Below are 22,981 nucleotides of genomic sequence, written 5' to 3'. Positions count from 1 at the left end.
AATGATGTCAATGAATTTTATTTGCCTTTTGTGCTTTCTCTATCTACTTTTAAGAATAATTATAAACTTCTGGGTTTTATTAGTGAATGTGTTTCAACCAGTTGTATTCATCACTGTTTTTGATGCTCGAATTGTCCCTCTTTGTTTAAAGGGAGCCCCTTTGAATTGAATTCTATGGGGTTTTTTTCTTGTTGTTTGTTTGTTTGTTTTTGCATAATCAGCTGGTATTTGCAAGTTTTTCATACTTTTTAGAGGAAAAATATTCACAGGTCTTATATATTTTGTCCTCCAGTCCTGAAAACAACTACTTGTCAAGGAGCTCTGGTTCCTTGACATTTAGGGTCAATAATTTGGATGTTGATTGTGTTTGTTACTACTATGTAGTCATTGCTTTTAAGACCTTTTAGCAGCAGACACAATTAAAGATCCACATGTATTTTAAAAGAAACAAATAGGTTCATATTGATATTTGCAATTCGAATTCAATATAACAATGTTCTAAGTATATATAAGAGCCAACACATGTAATTTGTCATTCTTGCCTGGAAAGAGAAATCCATAATAATAGCATAGTTTTGGTTTTCTTTCCAATTCCTTATTTCAGTCTTCTTGCATGTTTTTTGTTCTTTACTCAGTCTATAAATGTTATAGCATTTTAAATATCATTATAGTCCAATGAATTCCACATTTCTATTTCCAGCATAGACATCTCTTTTGAAATAAATACTTATGAGCTGAACCATTCATTCCTCTATTCATTTCTTCGCTATTTATTAAAATCCAACTTTGTGCCAGGCGTTGTTCTAGATCCTTGGAATACATCAGGGATCAAAGCTAAACGTAGCATTTTCTTGTTTTATGTTTTAACCGTCTTTTCTATATATTTTAATTTTCTTGGTTTCTCTGACGTCTACATAATTTTCTGAGATATTGTTTCCATTATTTCTATGAAATAATTTTTGAAACACCTAATCAGGATTTTTTTCATGACTATGTTGTATGTTGACTCTCAGTAATAGGTGTTTATTTCTCATAATTTGGGTTTTGCACTCATCTTTAGTACTGCCTGCGTAGAAGGATGTCTTTCCAGATCAGTTTTACATAATCTATGGAACTTATGCACCCTAAATGAGTCACAGAGCCACCACTAGTGTTTTCTGGCAAGGAAACTGCCATGTTTCAAATTCTAAGTGATTAATTTCCTCTAAAATACAGGACTGAGTTTTAAAATTCTCCTAAAAAAACTTTAAAAAAATACAAATCTTAGAGAGAAAGATAAGCTCTGTGGTTGTGTCCTTATTACCTGGGGAAGATTATTTATCTCGTTCATTCTTTATTCTTTCCCAAAGGCACAAATTTTTGTGTGCCCAGGTTGCTCCCACAACCTCTTGCTCATTCAAACAAAAATTTCAGAGTACTTCAACAGAGCCTCTCTCCCCATCATTTTGCAGCTTCAATGTCAACTAAATGTTTAATACTGTCTTTTTCTTGTATTTTATTCTGATTATTAAACATTTAAGCCATATAGTAGGTATAGAAAAGAAGAAAATAAATCTCCCAAATACCACACATGCAAATTAAACATAGAATATCAGGGAAGTGAGAGTTTTCTGTGAAACTCTACTCAATTCTATTAACCTTCTACTTCTCAGACATAACCTTGATTACAAAATTATTACTTATAAATTCCATGGAGATTGTATACTTTCACAAAATATTTATGTGCCCCCAAATATATTATCATTCTGTAATAGTAACATACAATGTATATCATTCTGAAACTTTAATTTATAAAAAATATGAGATTAATTCAATAGCTGGCCGCAATCATGCCTGTAATCCCAGCACTTTGGGAGGCTGAGTTGGGCAGATCATGAGGTCAGGAATTCGAGACCAGCCTGACCAACATGGTGAAATCCCATCTCTACTAAAAATACAAAAATTATCTGGGCATGGTGGTGCGCACCTGTAATCTAGCTACTCAGGAGGCTGAGGCAGAATCACTTGAACCTGGGAGGTGGATGTTGCAGTAAGCTGAGATCACGCCATTGCACTCCAGACTGGGTGACAGAGCGAGACTCCTTGTCAAAAAAAAAAAAAAAAGTCAGCATATAGTCATTTCTTTTTATTTGCCATATTACATTTCGTTGCATAAGTACACTACAGTTTATCAATCAATTTTCCTGTATATAGACATTTAGTGTGTTACCACAATTTAATATTTAATGCCGTGATCCAGGGTACAATCTTATGTGTCTCTTTGTATACGGGATTTCTCTAGTATTTATAACTAGTAATTACTGAGTCCTACAGGACATATATTTTAAACTTTACTGGTTGTATTAGTCCATTTTCACACTACTGTAAAGATACTACCCCAAACTGGGTAATTTTTACAAAGGAAAGAAGTTTAATTGGCTCACAGCTCTGCATGGCTGGGGAGGCCTCAGGAAACTTACAATTATGGTAAAAGGCAGAGAAGCAAGCACATTCTTCACCAGGTGGCAGGAGAGAGAGAGTGAGCAGGAGAAACTGCTACTTTTAAACCATTAGATCTCATGAGAACTCCCTCACTATCAGGAGAACAGTAAGGGGGAACCACCTTTACAATCCAATCACCTCCCACCAGGTCTCTCCCTCAACATGTGGCGATTACAGTTTGAGATGAGATTTGGGTGGGGATAGTCAAACCTTATAACTAGCTATTTCTAAATTACTCCCCAAGGTTGTTTCTAAAACCAACTTACACCTACAAACCAACAATGCATATAATTTTCTATCTATTTACGTATTTATCAACATAATATTGTCAGACTTAAAATTTTACCAATCTGACTAATTTAAAATACTCCTTTTTGTGGTTTCAATTTGTATTTTCCTAATTGCTGTAAGGCTGATCATTTTGCAATGCTTGTTTGCTTACGTAGTTGTCTGTTTTGAATATCATCTCCTTTTCACTGCTAATTCATCTCCTATACATTGCTAATTCACGTGCTTTACTCACTTTTTCCATTAGAATGTTTGTATTATTTAGATTACCAATATCTTCATAAATTCTTCATGAATTCATAAACTAATTTTTACACATTTAAAATATTTGTCCCTGGATTTTTTACTCAATTTTTGTCTGATTTTATTACTAAGAGGTTTTTAATTTCAAAGCAGTCAGATTTATCATATGTTTTATGGTTTGTACTTATATCATGTTCAAGAATTTCTTCTTATCCTGAGGGCATCAAGGTATTCTCCTGTTTGCACAAAAGTTTTAAAGATTAACATCACAATTAGGTCTTCTAATTCAAATGTAACTTATTTTTGACTGTGGGTTGAAACAAGATTCTAAATTTATTTAGTTCACATAGATAACTATTATTGACTAGCTCATTATTTTCTCACTGATCTCTAATACTAAGTCTTTTATTTATCAAGTTTCCATGTGGGCAAACAGATCAAAGAGTCAAATCAGACTCACACAGACATAGATTCATAGACTCACACAGAAATAGAGTTGACCCTGCATCAAGCTTTACAGATAATTTTAAGGGCTTCAACAATTGGGAAGCCCAGGTAACATAAGCTACTGATACACAGGAGGTACTCTGGCCCTGATCATTATATGAGATCTCTCGGAACAGTTGCAGTCACATCACTGACAAGCTTGACAGCTGTATTAGGTATGAAACACCTTCAGTTAATATTTTAATAGTTGCAGTTCCTGGGGATCTATGACTTCCAGAGTCACAGTTTCCAAATTGTCTGTTCATAAGGCAACATGGAACAGGAAGTAGCAATTCCTAGGCTGGGCGCAGTGGCTCATGCCTGTAATCCCAGCACTTTGGGAGGCCGAGGCAGGTGGATCACAAGGTCAGGAGATCAAGATCATCTTGGCTAACATGGTGAAACCCCGTCTCTACAAAAGATACAAAAAATTAGCCAGACGTAGTGGCGGACGTCTGTAGTCCCAGCAACTCGGGAGGCTGAGGCAGGAGAATGGCGTGAACCTGGGAGGCGGAGCTTGCAGTGAGCTGAGATCGCGCCACTGCACTCCAGCCTGGGTGACAGAGCGCGACTCCGTCTAACAAACAAAACAAAACAGAAAGTAGCAATTCCTTTTCCATGTGCTAATATTAATAATGTTGCATTAGAATGTTTCTAAGAAAATTTGATCAGATCATCTTCCTTCTTTCTTTTATGGAACCATCTCCCTCATTAGTTTAACAACACGTCTCAGCCCTGCTGTTAACCATTTCTTCCCACCATGAATAAGTAGGTGTGGTTCTGGGGTCCCTGTTACATTCTACCAATCAATTGGTCAATTTCTACACCAAAATCACACTGAATTAAAAGAGACACAAGAAAATGCAGCACATTTGTTAGGCGTGAGAGCTAGACTGGCTATATTTGTTCCTGGTTCTGCTATTTGATGCATAACCTTGGGCATTACTTTTGCATATTTTTGGGTTCCTTTCAATACAAATCAGTTAATGTATACAATTTCTTAAAAGAGTATATTGGATTTAATGAACCCTCAATAATATAAGCTACTGCTACTGAGGACTAAGCTTTGATTTTTTATCTTACCCCAATTCGTATCTAAGGGGTCAAGGAACTCATGCCCTACAAACCATAAATTCTCATCAGATGGATTTTATTTGATCCTGTATATCGTGACTGACTTTCCAATTTGATTCTGGCATAACAAGGTAGACAATCAAAATGCTTTACACCAAAATATATTTCCTTGCCATAGCTTGAAATTGCCCTGCAGAATCTCTTCTGGGAAAAGTTCACATTCCATAGAGATTTCCTTTTCCCCTTTGTTTTCCTTCCTTCCCAGATCCAGGAGATAATCAACTAAGAGCCAGGAACCCTTTTAAGACTGATAAGAAGCATTTTACAACCTGCACTCTCTCTGAAGTCTGCTACCTGAGAAATTCCTCTGCACAATATAACTTGGTCTCCACAATCCTGTACCTTAACCTGAACCTTCCTTTCCATTGATCCCAGGTCTTCAGATAAACTCAACAAATTGTCAACCAGAAAATCTTTAAATTTCTCTATAACCTGGAAGCCCCGCTTTGAGTTGTCCTGCCCTTCTGAACCAAACAAATGTATTTCTTAAATGTATTTGATTGATGCCTGATGCCTTCCTAAAATATATAAAACCAAGCTGTACCCCAACCACCTTGGGCACATGTTCTCAGAACCTCCTGAGGGCTGTGTCACCAGCCATGGTCACTCCTATTTTGCTCAGAATAAATCTCTTCAAATATTTTACAGAGTTTTACTCTTTTTGTCAGCGTTAGTGTCAGGGTGTGTAAACCAGAGCAACTGAGTCTCGAATAGGAGCTGGGTAAAATGAGACTGAAACCTACTGGGCTGCATTCCCAGACAATTGTTAAGGCATTCTAAGTCACAGGATGGGATAGGAGATCAGCACAAAATATAGGTTATAAAGACCTTGCTGATAAAGCAGGTTGCAGTAAAGAAGCCAGACAAAACCCACCAAAAACAAAATGGCTAAGAGAGTGACCTCTTGTCGTCCTCACTGCTACACTCCCCCGCCACCCCATAACAGTTTACAAATGCCATGACAATATCCGGAAGTTACCCTACAGGGTCTAAAAAGGGGACACATGAATAATCCACTCCTTGATTAGCATATCATCAACAAATAACCATTAAAATGGGCAACCAGCAGCCCTCAGGGCTGCTCTATGGAGTAGCCATTCCTTTATTTCTTTACTTTGTTAATAAACTTTCTTTCACTTTGCACTGTGGACTTCCCCTGAATTTTTTCTGCATGAGATCCGAGAACCCTGTCTTGGAGTCTGGATCCGGACCCCTTTCCTGTAACACTACTATTATATAGTTGTATAAAAAAACTTCATGTCTGGTAGCATGATTTCCTTACGCCCTCCCTTTTTATGTACTTTCTTGTTATTCTTCAAAATTATTTTGGTCATGTTTAGTCTATAGATCTTCTGTATATATTATAGAATCAGCTTTTCAGGAATTTCAGCTCAATTCTAATGAATTGATATCTTCTATGATACATCTTTATTTCATCATAGAATCTTTCTCAATTCATTAAGGTCTTTTATGACTTTTGATAATTTTTTAAATAAAGGACTTATGTACTTTTTTGGATTATTTTTCTGAGTACCATGTATTATTGACTGCTATGACTAAATATTCATTTTATTTAGAAAATATATTTTAAGATTTATTTTTGGTGCAAAGTAAATAAATGCATGTTTGCATATAGTTATATTCACCAATTGCGTTGAATTCTCATTAATTTCCTAATTTTCTATTTTCTTTGATATTTTAAATAAAAGCCACCATTATTTATGAACTACGATAGTTTTCTTCTGAGGGAAGAGAGAGACCCTCTCATACTGTTTTATATTGTTTTATACTCAGAAAAGGAAAGAGAAGTGAAACTAAAGGCAGGTAGCCCGTCGCCTAGGAACCAGACCAGAAACCAAGCAACCAGACCGGAAGCCAGGCCTGGGCCTGCCCAACCTAAGCCTGGTAGTTACAATTCCACCCCTGACCTAGCAACTGTTGTTATCTACAGATTCCAGACATTGTATGGAAGGACATTGTGAAACCTCACGTTCTGTTTCACTCTGACCACCGGTGCTCGCGGTCCCTGTCACGTACCCCCGGTTTGCTCAATCAATCACAACCCTCTCACGAGGACCCCTTTAGAGTTTGTGAGCCCTTAAAAGGGACAGAAGTTGAGCACCCGAGGAGCTAGGATTTTAAGACGCTAGCCTGCCGATGCTGGCAGCTGATTAAAGCCACTCCCTTCACTATCTTGGTGTCTGAGAGGTTTTGTCCGCCGTCCTGCTACACTTTCTTTCTTTCCAATTAGTTTACATTTTATATATTTCCCTTGTTTTCCTGAGTTTTCTGGGACGTACAGTACATGATTTAATAGCTTTTTCTTCTTTTACTCTTACATATATAGTCTGAATTTGTTGTTGGTTAATTTCTTCTGCTGGGTTAAGAAGATTCTTTTTACTCATAGTTTATAATGAGTTATAAATATATTTTAAATTATTTCAAATATATTTTCTCTATATTCTGGATATGATTATATATTTAAATTATTAATGTAATAAATTTTTCATAGATTTTTGAATTATATACTATGCTGTGTCTATGGATAAACCAAAATTAGTTGTGCCATATTATTTCATATAAAATACATACTGGATTATACTTGCTAATACTTACATAGGATTTTTGTATCTATGTTTATAAATTCTTGCCTTAAATTTATTTTTTATGTAGTGTCATTCACTGCTTTTGAATCAAGAGTACACTAGTTTCCTAAAACAAATTGAGAAGCAATTCACATGTCTGTTATAAGAAAAAAATTATGGCTTGGTGTGGTGGCTTAAGCCTGTAATCTCAGTAATTTGGGAGGCCAAGGTGGGTGGATTGCCTGAGGTCATGAGTTCGAGACCAGCCTGGCAAATATGGTGAAACACCATCTCTACTAAAAATACAAAAATTAGCCAGGCGTGGTGGCACGACCCTGTAATTCTAGCTACTCTGGAGACCGAGGCAGGAGAATCACTTGAACCCAGGAGACAGAGGTTGCAGTAAACTGAGATCGTGCCATTGCACTCCAGCTTGGGCAGCAAGAGCTAAACTCCATCTCAAAAAAAAAAAAAAAAAATTATATAAATTCAGTATTGTCAACATCTTGAAAGTTTGGGAGAGTGTGTAATCATTGTGCCTATTAAGTTTATATGTAAGATAGTAAATTATTGACTCAACATTTACAAATTGTGTTAGTTAATTTTAGAAAGCTACAGTTTTCTCGTTTGTCTATTTTTTGTAAGTTTAACAATTCACTCATAGGAACTGCTTCATAGTATTCTTTTAAAACATATATTTCTGTATGAGCCATTTTCACTATTAATGCTATTTATTTGCAAAATCTTTCTTTTCTTGATCTAGTATAGTACATGATTTTTAAAATAAACATGACATATGAACTGGAATAAAGGTACATTCTCTAATTGTTTTGAACTGGGTTCTCATATTCCATTAATGTGTTTGTTCATTTTAAAAATTTTCAGTGAATAAGTTTTAGTCTTACTTATATATAGATACATGAGAAATTTATATTAAAATCACATACCATACTTATGGCTTTAACTTTTTTTGGTTATAATTTTCTTGAATTTTGGTTTTGCTTTCTGTTTCATAAGGCTTGTTGTTAGGTGCACACAATTTCAGCATTATTTGATATTCATAGTCACTTCTTTTATCGATATGAAGTAACTGTCTTCATGTCTAATATCACTTTATGCCTTGATGTATATGAAGTTTGATATTTGTCTGGATATCTGATTTGCCTACTATATATTTTCGTATCTCCTAATCTGTGTTTGCTTCCTTGAACTATGGGTGTGTTCTTAGTATTGTATCTTTTTATAAATATTATATTGATTTTAGCTTGCTTTCTTCTCATTTGAAGTCTTTTACATTTAACTGGATTAATTTATTTCTTTTTTTTTTTGAGACGGAGTCTCGCTCTGTCGCCCAGGCTGGAGTGCAGTGGCGGGATCTCAGCTCACTGCAAGCTCCGCCTCCCGGGTTCACGCCATTCTCCAGCCTCAGCCTCCCGAGTAGCTGGGACTACAGGTGCCCGCCACCTCGCCCGGCTAATTTTTTGTATTTTTTAGTAGAGACGGGGTTTCACCGTGTTAGCCAGGATGGTCTCGATCTCCTGACCTCGTGATCCGCCCGTCTCGGCCTCCCAAAGTGCTGGGATTACAGGCTTGAGCCACCGCGCCCGGCTAATTTATTTCTTCAAGTTTTTTGTATGGGGGTTTTTGAATACAATAGGAGTGTAGATTTCCTTTTGTATATGGGACAAAGGCTACTAAATGTATGTTGGTAAATATTTGACAACGACCTCTGAGAAAAAATAAAAGAAAGAAGAAAGAAGAAACTTTGTAGTATTTGCCAATTACTGTGATATAAATACTTCCGCATGGTTGATTTTAAGCTATCAACATCACTGAACAGATGCTCACATAACCTCAGTGTTGGTTCACAGAAGCCTGTGTGGCCCCTGTTTTGTCCACAACCATATATCTCGTACCTTGTACATTGCTGTACATACAGTATACGTTTGGTTAAAAATTGTTGAACAATGAAAAAAATCATAGAAAGATGTGTGATTCAAAATAAAAAAGATAAAAGCATAAACCTTACTTATAAGTAGACTGACTCACTTGCCTTGAAAATAATTGGATTTCATTCCAAATAAAGAGGATTGTCATAAAAATGCCAGTATAAAGCATCTGGAAATTATTTTTTTTAATTATCATGTATTTATTCATTTAATATCTTAGTCCTTGCAAGAGCTTCTGTCATAATTCAGACATAATAAACATAAATTTTTCTATCAGATTGTTATGTTATCATTTAAGTTCTCTTTAGACTCTATGTACCACCTAGATAAATTACATTATCTTTGCAAGCCTCACTTTCTTTATCTGCACACTGGACTTATTAACAAATACCTCACATATTGTAGCAAGAAGTAGATGGGATCAAACATTAAATTTTGTAGCGCCTTACTTGGCATATTACAGATGCCCAAAGAAGCTAGTTCCCTTTGTTTATTCTTTCAAGCTAGTTTGTGAGTGTGTTGGAGTCATCCTTACACACAATCTGGAATACATTTATTCAACCCTCATTAAATTTTAAATATGTACAAAGTTCTGTGAGGCTGCTATGTTTGGGTTCCAGGCATAGCATATCAGTTTTCTAATGGCATAATAACTTTGTTGTAACAAACTATGCCAACACTCAGTCTCTTAAAACAAAAAGCATGTATTTGGCTCACAAGACTGAAGATTCATAATTTAAGCTGGACTATCATTCTGGCCTTGGCAGGGTTTACTCACATGTCTGAGGACACACTGGCTTACTAGTTGGAATCTGACACATCTGAATGTAGGCCAGGTGGAGGACAGTTACACGGCTTGCTCTTTCATTGTTTCAACAAGATAGATAGGCACGTTCTTTTGGAGGTAGCAGGAGTCAAATCTGCTCAGGTCACTCTGTTGGCCACTGCTCCACTGGTCAAAGCAGTCATACTTCCAGACCCAGAAGGGCATTGGTAAATGGCTTGGATAGAGGCAGATGTGAACAATTAGAAACATTAGCAATATCTATATAACAAAAGTAGGATTCAAAAATAAAGTTTTGCCACTGAGATTTACGAATTCAAATATGCTTAGTATATAGGACATCTGTATAGATCATTAAAACACAAAAGGATATGAAGAATTTAGAAAGAAATGATGACTTTACACAGAAATAATTATGAAAATCATTATAAAGAATTTGTAGCTTGAGATGAATAATGGAAGAAGAAAAAAAAACTCTCATTAGATGAGAATTGTATAAAAGCAAAAACATGAGGAAAGAACAAGTATGGTATTTGGAGGTGAGAGTGGAAAGCCTGGCTAAATGGATTTGTGCAGGAGTATGTAAAATGCAACACCTCAGAGCGTTTTGTATTAGGGTGACCTACAAATGCCAAGTCCAGATGCTCAGACTTTATTATTTATAAGATCTCAAACAGAATCTGAAGAGAAAAATGCCCCTTACACACTTTTATGCACACACAAAATAAAAATAAAATATATGTGGCCCCTTAGAAATAAACCAGCAATCAGAGAATAAAATATATCATCTTGGATTGATGATAGTAAGTTAGAAAAGGAACATATGAACACAACTTAATTTTAAAGGAAAAATAATAAAATTTGCTGAAAATTGTATATGTACACCAAATGAAAGGATGGAGGAGAGAGGGCTACGTTTGGAAGTAGACTGATGCATCATCAGAAAGAGGAGGAGGAACAGAGTCACTAGATGCAAAGTAACATGTAAGTCTTTATTTTCCTTATGAATTATTAGAAAATCTAATGGTAAACATATAATAGAATTTATATGGGTGATTTAATTACTGATCATATTTTTTTTTTTTTATAAAAACACAGCAGTCAGAGAAATCCTATGTGTAAATATTCTAGAATCAGGTTGTTTTACATTTTGTGATTAACAACTGATTGAGTGATATACTTTAAAATGAAACTTTGGAATGTTCCTATAGCAGACCACTATTTGTTGTTTTTCCTTTCAAGACAAATATAACCATGCACAAAACACATTAAGTATCTATATGTTGAAAGTGAGCTATTTGTAAAAAGTAAAAAAAATAAATAAAAATAGTAGCTGGGAATGGACCTTCATCAAATTATATAAAATAAGTGAATAAATCCTTGAGATAATTAAAAAGAAAATGGAATCATAAGCCTAATGTTATAAAATATCCACAGGGAATTAAAAAGTCAAATGCATCAGACTCTATATTTTCAAAGTATAATAAAGAGTTGATATTATAATTTATGATATATCAGGATAAAACAGATTAATTTCTGAGTTAAGCACTCAACATAAATATATTAAAGACACATGGTGTTTAGATATGTCCCCTGGCTATTTTTTTCATAATAGAAAAAATATTACTTTTACAAGTGCTCAGCTAATTTATTTAATTTCATATTTTAGTATTAATTAACATATTTTTCAGAAAGTTCATAATATTGGTAAATTTTCAATTGACAGATACTTTTCTGTTACTCAACTAGGTGATTTTTGTATAATGGTGAAGAAGAGGGAGAGAGGGAGAGACAGAAAGATATTAAAAATATATTATATAAATTTGATTCCAAATTTATTCACCTTGCCCTATATTTCTTATAAGTATAGAATTTATAACATTTACTTTTAACTGCACTCTGACATAAATTAGAAGCTATCTAAAGGTTCAGAGTTTTAGCTTGAATAAAAGCATCAATAACATTCTCTCAAACACATTGGCAAACCTGATCATTGCAGTATTTAACTTCTAATAGTAAATTTCATTTTTTTTTCTTCTCTGTTAATACATTTCCCTCCCTAATACAGAAATTAGCTTTTCTTGTGCTATGTGTTCACATAAAGAATCACTAGTAAAGCAATACATTTCTACCTATATGGTGATCACATTTTTATTAGGTCAGTGCTCCAGGGCATAAGGGAAGCAATTTGAGGTTTTGAGGAATCAAGTTCACACTGTTATAGTAAGATTCAATTCGAAGTACTATATCATTGATACCAATGTGAATCTTTAAGACAAGCTTCATTCTGAAATATAAAATTATATTTTTCTTTATATTAATTTACTAGGTCTAACTAAATTTGGATATGAATATTCTTGTGTGGATTTAGAGCACCCCAAATAGATTCTGACATAGCATGGGAGACTGGAGATGCAACATTAGTATCTATGTTTAGTTGACATTTTAGGGTCAGTGAATAAAGTCCATCAAACCCCAAGTGTTTATTCTCGAGTTACTTCATGTACATTGACCTTGAGTCTACATAGCTTCTTAGGATTGCTTGCATTTGTGGCTCAAACCAGTTTGTTCTAGTTAACAGTATCGTTAGAAAGTTAATTAATTTAACTGTTTTGCAGAACGTTTTTCTCCTTTCTCTTATCATTTTTGAAAATCAATTAGTCCTTGTTTTAAATAATCTATGAATGCTTTTCTTAAACTTTTGGTCTTAGGACCACTTTACACATTTAAAATTTGTTGGAGACCCTGAAGAGCTCTTGTTTATATGCTGGGTCTCTATCAATATTTACCATATACAAATTAAAAGTGAAATTTAAACCATATTTATTGTTTTGAAATAAAAATAAACCCACTAAATGTTAAATAAAAATAGACCCACAAGATGTTAGCATATGTAACATACTTTAATGAAAAATCACATTTTACAAAAAAATTAGTGAGAAAAAATAGCATTCTTTAGCAACTATTTTAAAAGTCTTTCTTAATAGAAATTGACTGTATTCTTACAGTATGTCTTTCCTCATTCAATCTATTGGGATTTATTTATTTAGAGATAGGGTCTTTCTCTGCCACCCAGGATGGAGTGTGTTGGCACAATCATAACTCACTCAGCCTCGAGCTCGTGGACTCAAGCAATTCTCCCACCTCAGCCCCCACAGTAGCTGGGAGTTCAGGTGCCTGCCACACCAGTGTAATTTTTTATTTTTTTGTAGAGATGAGGTCTTCCCATGTTGCCTAGGCTGGTCTTAAACTCCTGGACTCAAACGATCCTCCCACCTCGACTTCTCAAAGTGTTGGGATTACACGCATGAGCCACTGCACCCAGCTGTAATTTCTTATTTTTAATTGAAGTTTATGAAGACAATTCAGCCTTACAGATATATATTTGGACAGATAGACTTCTTTTAATTCCCTTTTCAGAAAATTGTGGATATTCTTGTATGACACAACCCCAAACTCAACAAATGGCAATTTCCAAAAGTTGATTGCAATGTAGAATTTGAAAGCATATTAATTAACTTTTCTCAACTACATTGAAATCTAGGGTATATTTTGCACTTTGAATAAATTTTCTTTTCAGTCAAGCATGATTTGTAAACTATGCTTTGATGTTTTGGAAAATATTGGTGTATTGATATATGCAAATCTTCTAAATGTCAAAATATTTCATGATACGATATAGAAACGTAACATTCAGCAATAGCAGCAATCTCGTCACTGTTCAGAATCTGCCAAACTCAAAATATAAGGTACAAATTCCCCAAATTCCTATTTCCATTTGAAAATTTGAATTTATCATCAGCAACAATTATTATTATTTTTTCATTGATTATCAAGTTTTCTTTGTTCATTGTCAAGACACTACCTAACAAATGCCCAAGCTTGAATAGCCATGGGTTTTTTCTTAGTTTCTCTTTCAAGTAAAAATGATATTCCATGACAAACTTCCATGATAAAAGTTTGGCTCATAACTCAGACAATTACACAGGAGCTTTTTCACTTTGTTATACATCAAAAGTGCTGTTAGTCTGTTTCTTATTTAGGCACTCAGAATATTTAAAGAGATGTGATTCAAAAAGACTTAATAAGATCAATAACATTTCCTACTTCATCAAGATGTTCTTCGATGAAACTGGTATTCTTTTCCTGCATGTTTGCACAGTAACTATTGGTTTGAAGTCACTTCTCAACTGATGCTAAGGAGCCAGCAGTTTAACCCATCATTGTTTTGGCACCATCTCTGCGGATATCAACACAGTGAAAAGGCAAATAACATTATATAATTATTATAAAATTATTTTTGACTTCACGGACACTTTGAAAAGTCCTACATCAACCTCCAGCAGTACTGGTAGATCCACAGACTGGGAAATGTTGATCTATTAACTTAATGTCACTTACTTGTGAACACAGATTGAATTATTCCATCAATGTTATATAAATTCAAATTATTTTCATAGTAATGTTTTCAGATATAAAATATGTGTGAATTCATATTATGCTTCATCATAATTTATAAAATTTTAAGTAATCAACGTTGAGTAAATATACATTATGGAATATAGATAGCACAGCCAAGCATAAAAGCTGCTCCAAAAAGTGTCTACAATGTTTGCAAAGTCTGAATATTCAAAATTATGAATTATTAACGATAATTATCAATAAAATAAGAAAAAATAGTTAAAAAGTCAAAGCCCATTTATTCTTCTATAACAAAATACTTTAGATTAGGTAGTTTATAAACAACAGAAATTTACTGCTCACAGTTCTGCAGGCTAGAAAGTCCAAGATCAAGGAGGCAGCAGATCCAGCATCTGGTGAGGACTTGTTCTCTGCTTCAAAGATGGCCTCTTCTCACTTTGTCCTTACGTGATTAAAAAGATACACAAGCTCCCTTGGTCATTTCTTTGGATAAGGGCACTAATCCCATTCATAAGGGTACAGCCCTCATGACCTAATCATCTCCAAGAGGCCTGACCTCTTAATGCCGCCACAGTGGAAATTAAGTTTCAAGATAAGAAACTTGGGGAGACACAAACATATCATAGCAGAACATAAATTTAATTTCCCATAGCTCAAAGTGTATTTTCATAAATGTGCAAAAGCTGCTTGGATCTCTATCTTTCAGTTGTATTTCTGATAATATGACATAATAGAAAAAGCATGACTTCAGTTCCAGGCATTATATATATACACACACACATATATGTGTATATATATATATATTTGATTTTCAGTCATACATTTAAAGAACTTAATTCTAGTGTCTATGATCTGAATATGCATCCTCCACTCATATGTTAAAACTTAATCCCCAGTGTGGTGGCATTAAGAGATGCAGTCTTTAGGAGGTCATTAAGTCTTTAGGATAAAACCTTCCTGAATAGGATTAGTGACCTTATAAAAGACATGCAAGGAAGTTGCTCTTTCTGCCATTTGATGAGGATGCAGCTATAGGCACCATCTATGAATCACAGAGTGAACCTTCACCTGATCCTGAATCTACTGGTACCTTGATTTAGGACTTCACAGAAATATGATAAATAAATTTCTATTATTTATAAATTACATTGTCTGCAGTATTTTATTATAGCAACCTGAACTAAGACATCAGTAAAATCAGATTTTTTAGAGTTTATGTTAAAATTTATTACAAAAAATAGCATTTCAATTAGTTCCTCCACCAGCACAAATTATCTCTTTTAAGCCGTCTTTTTTCCACAATATTCAAAATTGGCAAAATTTTATATTTTTTATACCTAACTCTTTCACTTACAATGTCAAAACTTTTGTGATATCTTTATCGTCTTTTATCTGATAGACCAGAATCGGATAAAATGTCTCTTTTATCTGATAGACCAGAATCAGATAGCAAATGTCTCTTTCTCTTATAACTTTGTCATTTTATGACTCATTTTTTTTTTTTAATTATACTTTAAGTTCTAGGGTACATGTGCACAATGTGCAGGTTTGTTACATATGTATACTTGTGCCATGTTGGCGTGCTGCGCCCATCAACTCGTCAGCACCCATCAACTCGTCATTTACATCAGGTATAACTCCCAGTGCCATCCCTCCCCTTTCCCCCCTCCCCATAATAGGCCCCGGTGTGTGATGTTCCCCTTCCAGAGATCAAGTGATTTCATTGTTCAATTCTCACCTATGAGTGAGAACATGCAGTGTTTGGTTTTCTGTTCTTGTGATAGTTTGCTGAGAATGATGGTTTCCAGCTGCATCCATGTCCCTACAAAGGACACGAACTCATCCTTTTTTATGGCTGCATAGTATTCCATGGTATATATGTGCCACATTTTCTTAATCCAGTCTGTAACTGATGAATATTTGGGTTGATTTCAAGTCTTTGTTATTGTGAATAGTGCCGCAATAAACATACATGTGCATGTGTCTTTATAGCAGCATGATTTATAATCCTTTGTTTATATACCCAGTAATGGGATGGCTGGGTCATATGGTATTTCTAGTTCTAGATCCTTGAGGAATCGCCATACTGTTTTCCACAATGGATGAACCAGTTTACAATCCCATCAACAGTGTAAAACTGTTCTATTTCTCCACATCCTCTCCAGCACCTGTTGTTTCCTGATTTTTTAATGACTGCCATTCTAACTGGTGTGAGATGGTATCTCATTGTGGTTTTGATTTGCATTTCTCTGATGGCCAGTGATGACGAGGATTTTTTCATGTGCCTGTTGGCTGTATGTATGTCTTCTTTTGAGAAATGTCTATTCATATCCTTTGCCCACTTTTTGATGGGATTGTTTGTTTTTTTCTTGTAAATTTGTTTGAGTTCTTTGTAGGTTCTGGATATTAGCCCTTTGTCAGATGAGTAGATTGGGAACATATTCTCCCATTCTGTAGGTTGCCTGTTCACTCTGATGGTAGTTTCTTTTGCTGTGCAGAAGTTCTTTAGTTTCATTAGATCCCATTTGTCAATTATGGCTTTTGTTGCCATTGCTTTTGGTGTTTTAGACATGAAGTCCTTGCCCATGCCTATGTCCTGAATGGTACTACCTAGGGTTTCTTCTAGGGTTTTTATGGTTTTAGGTCTAACATTTAAGTCTCTAATCCATCTTGAATTAATTTTTGTATAAGAAGTAAGGAAAGAATCCAGTTTCAGCTTTCTACTTATGGCCAGCCAATTTTCCCAGCACCATTTATTAAATAGGGAATCCTTTCCCCATTTCTTGTTTTTCTCAGGTTTGTCAAAGATCAGATGGCTGTAGATGTGTGGTATTATTTATGAGGGCTCTGTTCTGTTCCATTGGTCTATATCTCTGTTTTGGTACCAGTACCATGCTCTTTTGGTTACTGTAGCCTTATAGTACACTTTGAAGTCAGGTGGCGTGATGCCTCCAGCTTTGTTCTTTTGACTTAGGATTGTCTTGGCAATGTGGGCTCTTTCTTGGTTCCATATTAATTTTAAAGCAGTTTTTTCCACTTCTGTGAAGAAAGTCATTGGCAGCTTAATGGGGATGGCATTGCATCTATAGGTTACCTTGGGCAGTATGGCCATTTTCACGATATTGATTCTTCCTATCCATGAGCATGGTATGTTCTTCCATTTGTTTGTGTTCTCTTTTATTTCACTGAGCAGTGGTTTGTAGTTCTCCTTGAAGACGTCCTTTACATCCCTTGTAAATTGGATTCCTAGGTATTTTATTCTCTTTGAAGCAATTGTGAATGGAAGTTCATTCATGATTTGCCTCTCTGTTTCTCTGTTACTGGTGTATAAGAATGCTTGTGGTTTTTGCACATTTATTTTGTATCCTGAGACTTTGCTGAAGTTGCTTATCAGCTTAAGGAGATTTTGGGCTGAGATGATGGAGTTTTCTAAATATACAATCAAGTCATCTGCAAATAGGGACATTTTGACTTCTTCTCTTCCTAACTGAATACCCTTGACTTCCAACACTGTGTTGAATAGAAGTGGTGAGAGAGGGCATGCCTGTCTTGTGCCAGTTTTCAAAGGGAATTTTTCCAGTTTTTGCCCATTCAGTATGATATTGGCTGTGGGTTTGTCATAAATAGTTCTTATTATTTTGAGATACGTTCCATCAATATCGAATTTATTTAAAGTTTTTAGCATGACGTGCTGTTGAATTTTGTCAAAGGCCTTTCTGCATCTATTGAGATAATCATGTGGTTTTTGTCTTTGGTTCTATTTATATGCTGGATTACGTTTATTGATTTGCATATGTTGAACCAGCCTTGTATCCCAGGGATGAAGCCCACTTGATCATGGTGGATAAGCTTTTTGATGTGTTGCTGGATTCAGTTTGCCATATTTTATTGAGGATTTTTGCATCGATGTTCATCAGAGATATTGGTCTAAAATTCTCCTTTTTTGTTGTGTCTCTGCCAGGCTTTGGTATCAGGATGATATTGGCCTCATAAAATGAGTTAAGGAGGATTCCTTCTTTTTCTATTAATTGGAATAGTTTCAGAAAGAATGGTACCAGCTCCTCCTTGTACTTCCGGTAGAATCAGCTGTGAATCCGTCTGGTCCTGGACTTTTTTTGGTTGATAAGCTATTAATTATTGCCTGAACTTCAGAGCCTGCTATTGGTCTATTCAGGGATTCCACTTCTTCCTGGTTTAGTCTTGGAAGAGTGTAAGTGTCCAGGAAATTATCCATTTCTTCTAGGTTTTCTAGTTTATTTGCGTAGAGGTGTTTATAGTATTCTCTGATGGTAGTTTGTATTTCTGTGGGGTCGGTGGTGATATCCCCTTTATCATTTTTTATTGCATCTATTTGATTCTTCTCTCTTTCCTTCTTTATTAGTCTTGCTAGCAGTCTATCAATTTTGTCGATGTTTACAAAAAACCAGCTCCTGGATTCATTGATTTTTTTGGAGGGTTTTTTGTGTCTCTATCTCCTTCAGTTCTGCTCTGATCTTAGTTATTTCTTGCCTTCTGCTAGCTTTTGCATGTGTTTGCTCTTGTTTCACTAGTTCTTTTAATTGTGATGTTAGTATGTCAATTTTAGATCTTTCCTGCTTTCTCTTGTGGACATTTAGTGCTATAAATTTCCCTCTACACACTGCTTTAAATGTGTCCCAGAGATTCTGGTATGTTGTATCTTTGTTCTCATTGGTTTCAAAGAACATCTTTATTTCTACCTTCATTTCGTTATGTACCCAGTAGTCATTCAGGAGCAGGTTGTTCAGTTTCCATGTAGTTGAGCACTTTTGATTGAGTTTCTTAGTCCTGAGTTCTAGTTTGATTGCACTGTGGTCTGAGAGACAGTTTGGTATCATTTCTGTTCATGTACATTTGCTGAGGAGTGCTTTACTTCAAACTATGTAGTCAATTTTGGAATAGATGCAATGTGGTGCTGAGAAGAATGTATATTCTGTTGATTTGGGGTGGAGAGTTCTGTAGATGTCTATTAGGTCCACTTGGTGCAGAGTTGAGTTCAATTCTTGGATATCCTTGTTAACTTTCTGTCTCCTTGATCTATCTAATGTTGACAGTGGGGTGTTGAAGTCTCCCATTATTATTGTATGGGAGTCTAAGTCTCTTTGTAAGTCTCTAAGGACTTGCTTTATGAATCTAGGTGCTCCTGTATTGGGTGCATATGTATTTAGGATAGTTATCTCTTCCTGTTGAATTGATCCCTTTATCATTATGTAATGGCTTTTTTTGTCTCTTTTGATCTTTGATGGTTTAAAGTTTGTTTTATCAGAGACTAGGATTGCAACCCCTGCTTTTTTTTATTCTCCATTTGCTTGGTAGATCTTCCTCCATCCCTTTATTTTGAGCCTATGTGTGTCTCTGCATGTGAGATGGGTCTCCTGAATACAGCAAACTGATGGGTCTTGACTCTTTATCCCATTTGCCAGTCTGTGTCTTTTAATTGGACCATTTAGTCCATTTACATTTAAGATTAGTATTGTTATGTGTGAACTTGATCCCGTCATTGTGATATTAGCTGGTTATTTTGCTCATTAGTTGATGCAGTTTCTTCCTAGCATCGATGGTCTTTATATTTTGGCATGTTTTTGCAATGGCTCGTACTGGTTGTTCCTTTCCATGTTTAGTGCTCCCTTCAGGAACTGTTGTAGGGCAGGCCTGGTGGTGACAAAATCTCTAAGCATTTGCTTGTCTGTAAAGGATTTTATTTCTCCTTCACTGATGAAACTTAGTTTGGCTGGATATGAAATTATGGGTTGAAAATTCTTTTCTTTAAGAATGTTGAATATTGGCCCCTACTCTCTTCTGGCTTACAGAGTTTCTGCTGAGAGATCTGCTGTTAGTCTGATGGGCTTCCCTTTGTGGGTAACCCAACCTTTCTCTCTGGCTGCCCTTAACATTTTTTCCTTCATTTCAACTTCGGTGAATCTGACAATTATGTGTCTTGGAGTTGCTCTTCTCGAGGAGTATCTTTGTGGCGTTCTTTGTATTTCCTGAATTTGAATGTTGGCCTGCCTTACTAGGTTGGGGAAGTTCTCCTGGATAATATCCTGAAGAGTGTTTTCCAACTTGGTTCCATTTTCCCCCTCACTTTCAGGCACACCAATCAGATATAGATTTGGTCTTTTCACATAATCCCATATTTCTTGGAGGCTTTGTTCATTTCTTTTTCCTTTTTTTTCTCTAGACTTCTCTTCTCACTTCATTTCATTCATTTAATCTTCATTCATTGATACTCTTTCTTCCAGTTGATCGAGTCGGTTACTGAAGCTTGTGCATTTGTCACGTATTTCTCGTTTCATGTCTTTTTTCAAGATTTTTAGTTTCTTTGCATTTGGGATGTAGTTCCTCCTTTAGCTCTGAGAAGTTTGATTGACTGAAGCCTTCTTCTCTCAACTCGTCAAAGTCATTCTCCATCCAACTTCCATCCGTTACTGGTGATGAGCTGTGTTCCTTTAGAGGGGGAGATGCGCTCTGATTTTTTGAATTTTTTGAATTTCCAGCTTTTCTGCCCTGCTTTTTCTCCATCTTTGTGGTTTTATCTGCCTTTGGTCTTTGATGATTTTGACGTACTGATGGGGTTTTGGTGTGGGTGTCCTTTCTGTTTGTTAGTTTTCCTTCTAACTGTCAGGACCCTCAGCTATAGGTCTGTTGGAGATTGCTTGCGGCCCACTCCAGACCCTGTTTGCCTGTGTATCAGCAGCAGAGGCTGCAGAAGATAGAATATTGCTGAACAGGGAGAGCTGCTGTCTGATTCTTGCTCTGGAAGCTTCATCTCAGGGGTGTACCCAGGCATGTGAGGTGTGAGGTGTTGGTCTGTACCTGTTGGGCATTGTCCCCTAGTTAGGCTACTCAGGGGTCAGGGACCCACTTGAGCAGGCAGATTGTTCTCTGATCTCAACCTCCGCGCAGAGAGATCCATTGCTCTCTTCGAAGCTGTCAGACAGGTCATTAATATCTGCAGAGGTTTCTGCTTTTTTTTTTTTTTTTTTTTTTTTTTGCTATGCCCTGTCCCCAGAGGTGGAGTTACAGAGGCAGGCAGGCCTCCTTGAGCCGCAGTGGGCTCCACGCAGTTCGAGCTTCCCGGAGGCTTTGTTTACCTACTTAAGTCTCAGCAATGGTGGGCACCCCTCCCCCGCCTTGTTGCTGCCTTGCAGTTAGATCTCAGACTGCTGTGCTAGCAATGAGGGAGGCTCCATGGGTGTGGGACCCTCCCAGCCAGGTGTGGGATATAATCTCCTGGTGTGCCGTTTGCTAAGACCTTTGGTAAAGTGCAGTATTAGGGTGGGAGTTACCCGATTTTCCAGGTGTTGTGTGTCTCAGTTTCTAAAGGGATTCCATTCCCCCTTGCACTTCCCAGGTGAGATAATGCCTTGCCCTGCTTCAGCTCTCACGAGTCAGGCTGCACTAGCTGACCAGCACCAATTGTACGGCACTTCCCAGTAAGATGAACCCAGTACCTTAGTTGAAAATGCAGAAATTACCCATCTTCTGTGTCACTCACGCTGGGAGCTGGAGGCTGGAGCTGTTCCTATGCAGCCATCTTGCTCACACCATTTTATGACTCTTTTATAAACTTGTTTTACTGATGGAATGTCCCCATGAATTCTATTAATGACATAATTGATACTTATTGAGCACACATTATGTATCAGGCACAGTCCTAGGGATAAGAAGACCAAAAGGCAAACAATTCAGTTATGGTATTTCGTCTCCTAGAGTTTAGTTTTAAGCCACAAATGACCAACTATTGGGTAACTCTTCGTGTCACTTTAAAAATATTTTCAACAATTCTTTGATGCTCTTCTCCATAAGAGGTGAAGCCTAATTCTCTTCCTCTTGAGTATGGGCTATACTTACTATTCATTTTTAAAGAATAAAATAAAGTACAAGTGATGGTGTGAGACTTTGGAGAGTAGGAATAAAAGGTCCAGCAGGTTTGTTCTTTGACTCTTTCTGAGATTGCTCACTCTGGGTAAGCTAAACGTCCATGTCAAAGAGCCCTGAAACAACTCTATGAAGAAATCCATGTAGCAAGCGATGGAAGCCATCTGCAAATACTTATGGTAGTAAGCCATCTTGGAAGCAGATCCTCAGCCACTGTCAAGCTTTCAGATGACTACAGCCCTTGCTGATCTCTCAGCTGAAACTTGATGAGGGTCTCTCAGTCAAATCTCAACTAAACCATTTCCAAATTCCTGCCACATGAAAACTGTTACAGAATAAATGTTCTCTGTTTTCAAATTTTGTCCCTAAGACTTGAGGTTTTGTGTATTGCAACAATAGATAAACAATATCATTGTTTGGATAAGTCTAATTGGAGAGCTAAGCACAGGATATAATGGGAGCTTGGAAGTGCAGTGTTTAAACCAGTGTAAGGTTTCTGAATGTAAGAAATATTTAAGCTGAGACCTGCTGAAAGAGCAGAGTTTACGTAGTATTACTGATTATTTCCTTTTGCCTCAGGCTCTTAGATGCCCCAGCAGATACTGTCTTAATTTAAAATATTGATATGTTTTTCATCATGAAAGTTGTGTATTTATTTTCAATTTCAAAAACATTTTATTAAAATAATATTCATCTCAATTACTTTTATT

Source organism: Papio anubis, chromosome 15 (genome assembly GCF_008728515.1).
Source record: "Papio anubis isolate 15944 chromosome 15, Panubis1.0, whole genome shotgun sequence".
Classification (NCBI taxonomy): domain Eukaryota; kingdom Metazoa; phylum Chordata; class Mammalia; order Primates; family Cercopithecidae; genus Papio; species Papio anubis.
The sequence above is the reverse complement of the archived record's forward strand: the minus strand, read 5'-3'. Positions refer to the sequence as shown.